This window comes from Sinocyclocheilus anshuiensis, unplaced genomic scaffold (genome assembly GCF_001515605.1).
Source record: "Sinocyclocheilus anshuiensis isolate Anshui unplaced genomic scaffold, SAMN03320099.WGS_v1.1 scaffold680, whole genome shotgun sequence".
Taxonomy (NCBI): domain Eukaryota; kingdom Metazoa; phylum Chordata; class Actinopteri; order Cypriniformes; family Cyprinidae; genus Sinocyclocheilus; species Sinocyclocheilus anshuiensis.
The window spans coordinates 216,742-225,290 of record NW_015555783.1 but is presented as its reverse complement, the minus strand read 5'-3'; the positions used below and the strand labels follow the sequence as shown (position 1 = coordinate 225,290).

Sequence of the window (8,549 nt, the reverse complement as noted above, 5' to 3'; positions counted from 1 at the left end):
ACAGATAGATAGATACAGTAGATAGATAGATAGATAGATAGATAGATAGATAGATAGATAGACAGATAGATGGATATGCAAACCTTAAACAACCTCTAATATTGATGCAGTATCCAAAGTTTTTTTTTTTCAACATCAAGACTCAGGATCGTTAAATCCGGTCTTGTGTTCTCTCAAGAGTAAAACTACGAGTCTGGACTGAGAGTCAAGCAGCAGGAACAGAGAGTAATGCTGGACTTAAGCATTCATTTACATGTCAAGGTTAGAATAATTACACCTCCCTTGAGCTCTTGCTCCACTTGGCCTGTTTCTAGAGAGCAAGGGCTTTGTGCACTGGCTCATTTATATGAATAATATATGAACATGAATGCAAAAGCAGATAAAAAAAACACAATATTGTCCATTCTAATCTCTATTTTAAAAGGTGTGCTACTAATGAAGCAAAAAGCCATGAGAGGCCGTTCACTGCAGTTTACCACGGTTAAAAAAATGGAATTGTCTTAAAGGGACAGTTCACACAAAAATGTTCTGTGATCATTTACTCACCCTCATGTCATTCCAAACCTGTATGAAATTTGTGTCATGTTTCAACAAGAATGGGGTCCAAACAACATTGGAGTCCATTGACTTCCATTGTATAGAAAAAGTTTTTTTTACCTTTTGTTCCACAGAGAAATATTATATATATATATATATATATATATGTATATATATATATTATGAAAATATATATGTGTGTGACACCTGTATATATATATATATATATATATATATATAGAGAGAGAGAGAGAGAGAGAGAATGTGCATCACAGGTGAAAGCAGCTCATCCAATCAGGATTTAGAGACAGAACAATGTGGGTATTTTTAATGAGTATTTGCTTGCACAGGTTTCGTCTCTCTCACTGGCGTTTACTCATATGACACTGAAGAGAAATGAAGAGGATCTAAATTCAGAGCAATATCTAGAAATCCATGTTCTTTCTTGAGAATTCCTCACTTGTTCTCGCCCTTCTCTCCAAGCCACTCCACACATCACTTATTATCTTATCAAACACCGACATTTTTCTGTCTGCCAGCTGAATCCCAATAAACCCCAGATTTATAGACTCATGCCTCTGTACACCTCATGATGAGATCCGGAGATTTCACACTGCGTTTCAATTTGAAAGAAAATCAAAATATCAGGAAAATAACGTAATATCTTTCCTTGCTAAACAAGCCACCATTGTGATCAGCCAGCCAGTAATTCAGCACTTTCATACTTCACCATAAAGGAATAGTTCACCCAACAATCAAAATTTGCTGAAAATGTACTCACCCTCAGGCCATCCAAGATGTAGATGAGTTCGTCTAATCATCGCAACAGATTTGGAGAAAGGCAGCATTACATCACTTGCTCACCAATGGATCTTCTGCAGTGAATGGGTGCCGTCAGAATGAGTAAAAAAAAAGATAAAAACATCACAATAATACACAAGTAATCCACTCCAGCCCATCAGTTAACATCTTGTGAAGAGAAAAGCTGCATGTTTATAAGAAACAAATCCATCAAGGCATTTTAAATTTTAGCCGTCATTTCTGGCCCACTTCTGAGTCCATAATCCATAAAACGCTTCCTCCAGTGAAAAAGTCCATCCCCTGTTGTCCTCTCACATCAAAATCCGTTGACATATTTGTTTAGAGCTGTTTTAGACTCTTTCTAATCGGTGCTTGATCTGCGCATTTTTCTCTCCTGATTCAGACAAGACGACTTTTTTCACTTGTGAAAGCAATATTATGGATAGAGGAATTTCATTATAGCCAGAAGTGACCGTTTAAAGTTTAAAAAAATGTGCTAATGATGGATTTGTTTCTTACAAACACACAGCTTTTCACTTCACAAGACATTAATTGATGGACTGGAGTGGTGTGGATTACTTGTGGATATGTTTTTATCAGCTGTTTGGACTCTCATTCTGACGGCACCCATTCACTGCAGAGGATCCATTAGTGAGCAAGTGATGCAATGCTAAATTTATACAAATCTGATGAAGAAATAAACTCATCAAAATCTTGGTTGGCCTGAGGGTGAGTGAATTTCTTGCAATTTTTTTTTATTTTGGGTTAACTATTCCTTTATTCTGCCGATTTAGATGGTATCAAGCACAAACATTTCCACTGCACTGAATCTGTAGATTTAGCCAAGCGTTATTCAGGTCCAACCATTTCACACAGCCAAACAACAACCCAACAGAAATCCATTTCATAATCGAGCCAAATATTCAGATCATCCTGAGTCAATCTCAGCTTCGAACAGGTAATCGTAAGAGAACGTTTGCATACGGCTTTACTGATCAGCCTCTAGCGGCACGTTCATTGATTCACTTGCGTGCATTTACGTCAAGAACTATTTGCAGAGTTAATTAAAGTCATTTGAAATCATTTAGCAAGCATACACAAACAAGTCTATCCCTCGCTTTCCTGGCCATTATCCTGATCCATTCTGATGAGCCGAACACCTGCTCTCACTGCTGACCTCACTGTGCAAATGGATGCGAGCCATTCGTCTCTGTTCTCCTGTATCTCTTTACAGCGGCTTCCTCTCTCTCTCTCTCTCTGTGATGAGGGTTCAAACTCAGCTGATTAGATGTCCGTTTTGGCACAGAATCAATGTTGTTTAGAAGTTTCAATGCTGCAAATTGAAAAAGCCTCTTCACACGCTTCATTTTCTCTATCATTCCAAACTGAGGCTGTTGAGGATAACTGGTTGAAAGACAGAAAGATTTCAATGCAGTGATTAGTTGTGAACATGCCGGTGAACCACACAACCTGTAGACCTTTTTTTCTGTGCTGATTCTGTGGGAAAAACCTGAGTTCTGCTAGATTTAAAAGGTAAATGTGATGAACAGAGTACTGCACTCTTACTGGCAACTAAAAGCATCATTAAAACAGCTACATATTTAGCCCTTTATGAACCACATTATGTTAAAACAGTCAATTCAATGTGTTATCTTATCAGTGTGAAAAGCCCATTTTGCTTTCATAATTTGACATTTCTGTGTCACACAGAATATTGAATGCTAAAAACTGTAGGGTTGGACTTTTTTGGGAATTGAGTGGATCAAATACCAAAACTGAGCCAGACTGAATAAGAGTTGGCTAAAGCAATGCCTAAATAGCTATCTGGCTATTGGTTAACATAACCCCTGTGGCCGTCATTGGAAATGAAAAACTCACCTTAAAAATGCATTTTAAATATTAAATATATTACTAAGAAAATGAATGATTTGGTCACAATAAGTCCAGAAATGTTCATTAAGAAAGTAAAGAGGGTCAATTTTGAACTCATGTCTGTGTTATATACAGGGTGACCATACGGGCCATTTTTATGAAACACGTCCTTGCCAGGATTTCTATATTGCCTAAAATATCCAGGTTTTGGCTGTTTGCACTGTGCAGATCGATCGTTGTATGAAATTCACGAGAGCTATAGAGAGCATGTAGGTGTCATATAGGGATGTAAGGATTCACTCAAGTCACGATTCGATTCACGATTTTTTTTTACAAAATGAGATTTAAGAAAAATTAAATGGGGGCAAAAACAAGTGTTGCATTTATAATTTTGTTCAGTGTAAATTACATTGTATAATTTCGAAATCTAAAGCAAAAACAGAATGATTTGACTTCAGTTTTGTAAAACTATACATAAAAAATATCTACATGAAACAGAAACAGCAGACAAGCTGAATGAGATGCAGATTCACTCTCTGCCAGCAGGTGGCGCTTAAAGCGTTTCCTTGGTTTCCGCCGTAAACAAAGCAGCGCTGAACTTACGAACTTTAATATGCTTTATACAGAGGCAAGATGAAAAGAAAAAATACCATCTAAACTTTTCTATACAAAGTAAGTTCCCCTCAGACATACATTCATATAAACTCCTACCCCTAATTGAATCGCGATTTGTTTAGCATCTCAACCGATTTGAATCGTCATATATTTGAATCGATTTTCAACCGGCTCGCGGTTAATCGTTACATCCCTAGTGTCATACAATGATCAGTCTGCGCAGCACCACTTCAAGTCGAATGAATAAACAAACACACATAACATGCGCTTATTTGCATCACTTTGATCATTCTCTGTAGATCCCACCTTCTCATGCGCCACGATTGGTCGATTATGTAAAATGCCTGCATGCTATTGGTCAAACTAATTTGGATGTTTTAGGCAATATAAAAATCCTGGCCAAGACATGTCCCATATAAATGGCACATATGGCCACCCTAGTTATATATGACTATTGACCTTTGACCTAGACCTTCGATAATCAACCTATTTCATAAAGAAGGGATTTTTTTTTTCAAAAAGACCTGACCAATAAGATGAAAACAGCAAAGCCTTTTGAAATGATTTTCTACAGTATTTGATTCAGTTGATTGCTCATTGGAAATAAAATTTTCTTTAATATTCATTAGGTTCATCAACAATAAAAACATGTCTGGACTGAGAACATTAATTATGTCTTTTGCATTTTTACATGAAAACAAAAAGCATTAATACTAATATATCAATGAATAATGATTAATTTATAACGTTATGCACAACTGCATAATCAGTCTGAAGAGAATCTTGCTGTGCAAATAACAGCTGGTTTACTGCCACAGACATTGAAGGATAACTTTATCAGTACTGAGGTTTGTCACCAGCAGAGGATCATGATTTGGTTAGCAATCTTGTACTTGTAGATGTCATAACTACAGCATTCTGCAGGCAAAAAAAAAAAAAACATCTTTCTCAATTGACAGAAAAGGATTTTGCACCACAGAAAGGCAAGAAGACACTTTAAAGTCTGCACTGAATGAAAATCACACTTGTTATTTTCTGACTGCATGTTATACTGTAGCTCTTATTATGAGCAAATCATCGGGCATATATTTCATGAATAAAGAAAAATCACCTTTTTGATCTTCAAACCCAACTCTTTTGGTTTAAACCTTAATCCTGCAAGCTCACGTTCATCTGCACTTTTGAGTGCAACGTTCACATCTCAACATCCAATCAACAACCAAATCCAAGAACCACCAATTCCCTGCCCTGCTTCTTGAAATAATATTTCTGCTGATTGCCCAAAAATGCCCAATATTACCTAATTTGATGATACTGAGTTCAAATTAGGGATGCACGATATTATCGAACTGATATCGGAATCGGCCGATAATGGCTTTAAATGTAAATATCGGCCCGATATGAAAAATTATGCCGATATGTCTTGCCGATAAGAGAAATAAGTTAACTCACATGTGCTCAGGGTGTGCTAGTGATTAGATCACGTCAGCAGTGTGGCTCATTCTTGAAGCAAAGTTTTGTCTGAATGATGATTAGATTGACTGTTTTGGATCGCTGCATTTAAAGGGTTAGTTCACCCAAAACTGAAAATTCTGTCATTAATTACTCACCCTCATGTCGTTCCACACCCCTAAGGCCTCCGTTCACCTTCAGAACACAAATTAAGATAGTTTTGATCAAATCCGATGGCTCAGAGAGGCCTCCATTGACAGCAACGCCATCCAAACTCTCAAGATCCTAAAGTGCTAAAGACGTCGTTAAAACAGTCGATGTGACTACAGTGGTTCTACAATAATTTTGTGAAGGACGAGAATACTTTTTGTGCACAAAAACAAAACAAAAATAACGACTTCATTCAACAACCTCTTCTCTTCTGTGTCATTCTAATATGTTATTTACGTCCAGCGCTTCCAGGTTCTACGTCAGAATGCTGGCTCATTATTGGACGGCTCCTGCATCAGCATCACACGCATGCGTCGCGCTGCTCACATGTGCAGCTTTGGCCAATAATGAGCCGGCGTTCGGACGTAGAACACAGAAGCCTTCACTGTGCTTACTGTGTTAACCGCATAAGGATAATGACAGGGAAGAGAAGAGATTGCTGAATAAAGTTATTATTTTTGTTTTGTTTTTGCGCAGAAAAATATTCTCGTCGCTTCATAAAATTATTGTAGAACCACTGTAGTCACGTCGACTGTTTTAACGACGTCTTTAGTACCTTTATGGATCTTGAAAGTTTGGGTGGCGTTGCTGTCAATGGAGGCCTCTCTGAGCCATCGGATTTGATCAAAACTATCTTAATTTGTGTTCTGAAGGTGAACGAAGGTCTTAGGGGTGTGGAACGACATGAGGGTGAGTAATTAATGACAGAATTTTCATTTTTGGGTGAACAAATCCTTTAATCTGTGAAAGCACATACAGAATGACGCGTTCGGTGTGTGATAGAGTAAACAATAATAGCACGTGCAGTGGTAGCAGAGGCAGCAGTGACAGCCTCCCCCAGGTCCTAACGCCCGTTCGGTAAGGAGTGTTAATCTGTAGGGGGCGCTGTTGGCCTACTTCTAATTAAATTAAAAGTAAAATAGCCTACACAAAAAACATTTAGACTGTGTTTCTGATTAAATAAAGCAGTAATTGATGACATCAAATAATGAGTATGTTTTGATTTAAAGGTCAGAAGCGATAGCTTACATGAAAAAAAATCACAAACATGACACTTGTAAATTACATAATTTTATATATACTGATTTATTCATTAATGTGTGATATATTTTATTTTTTAAACAAATCATAAGCTCTAAAAGATTTTCTGAATTTTTACAACTCTTTGCTTTAGACCATCTACAAATGTTAAATCTTAAAATAAAATGTTAGGGTTAACACTGCATCTTTCTGGGGGATAAAATGCAGCGATTGATATATAGTATATTTATAGTAATTTTCAAAGCTTCAATGTACTGTCAAAAAAACTTTCATTATTGTTTAATTCTAATAAATAAGTTCTTGTTAAAAACTAACCAAAATTAAAAAATATTTTGCTTATAATTTCTGCACAGGAGAGACTTGGTGTTGTTTCCAAACAAAAGGAAATATATTGGTGTCGGTATCGGCCAAAATGAGTTGAAAATATCGGCATATCGGATACCGGCAAAAATCCAATATTGTGCATCCCTAGTTCAAATATATTTATTTATGCATGCATGCATGTATTAGCATTTAAAAAATTGACAAAAGCAGTCAAAATGTTACCATATTAAAGACAAAAATAAGTATTCAAGATTTATAATTTAACTTTTAACCATAAAATAATGTCTTCAGAATCATTCATATGTGAAAATGGGCTGAGAATTGGACATACATACAGTATAATCATGTCTTGTGGCAGTTTTTCTGCTGATAAAGGGAAAATACAAGACTTCTTCAGCTTACAAATGGTTGTCAAAGGAAAGATGCTACAAAATACATCATATTTTGTGGAAAACAGCCACTCTTTTTGGAATCAGCGCCCCAGAATTAATAAGAAACAAGTATTGGATTTCATTCAGCAGATATGATGCAGAGATAGGACTAGAAATATGATTTCACTCTAATGTATGTCACAACTGAAACAAAATAAGAGGGATTATGAAAATTGCATGTTATTTTTTTATTTAGTACTGTCCTGAATAAGCTATTTCACATAACAGATGTTTACATATACTCCACAAGACAAAATAATAACTGAATTTATAAAAATGACCCCACTGAAAAGTCTTAATACTATGCGTCATTTCCTGGATGATCCACGACTGTTTTTATATTTTGTGATAGTTGTTCATGAGTCCCTTGTTTGTCCTGAGAATTTCAAATGCCTGCTGTTCTTCAGAAAAATCCTCCAGCTCCTGCACATTCTTTGGTTTTCCAGCATCTTCTGCATATTTGAACCCTTTCCAACATTGACTGTATGATTTTGAAATCCATCTTTTAACACTGAGGAAAATTGAGGGACTCGTGCATAACTATTACAAAAAGTGAAAACATGTACTGATGCTCAAGAAGGCCACACAATGCATAAAGAGACGGTGGGTGCACTCTTGACATTTGCCATTAAAATAATGCCAAAAACAGCCTCAAATGAACTATGAAAACGAGAATAAAGTTGTACAAGCTGCAATCCATGTCTTATTGGTTCAAATGAACGGAGACTATCTCGTGTTTTTCCATGGGGATCGGCGCCTATGCAATCAACGACTGACGAATAAACTCAAGTCCTGGCCTACGTTTTTCCTTAATCGATAAACAGCTTCACAATGCAAGTTGGCTGAAGTTTCTATTTTCTGCCAATTTTAAATAAGACACCACCACTGGTTTTGCCAAGCACTCGTTTCAGCTTTTCTGGCCTTAGACGTGATCTGAGAACAGATTGTGGTCTGTCTTTTGCATGGGCTCAAATGCAAATTCAGGCAGGAGAATGCAAAAATGAGGTCAGGGTTAAAGGACCTCTTCCCACGCTAACCCAGGGCGACTGAGAAAATGCATTAACATGATGCACTTCAACATGAGGTGAGAGACGGAGTGAAAGAGATCGTTTAAAAAGAGACACACTCTTCTTCCAGCAGCACACACACTCACACACACACACTGTACTATCTGGCCACTTTATACAGACGACATGCCGCTCTTTCCAGATGAAAGTAGCACAAAGAGGGATGGAAAAAAGAGAAACGGCAATGAGCTCGAGAAGG

At 36.9% G+C, this 8,549-nt stretch overlaps 1 protein-coding gene across 1 annotated transcript in view; it reads right to left on the bottom strand.

Moving 5' to 3' along the window:
* The window catches only part of LOC107674756 (STE20/SPS1-related proline-alanine-rich protein kinase-like), a 75,042-nt gene that overhangs the window by 40,598 nt on the left and 25,895 nt on the right, over positions 1–8,549 (bottom strand). The gene's annotated exons all lie outside the window — the stretch shown is intronic.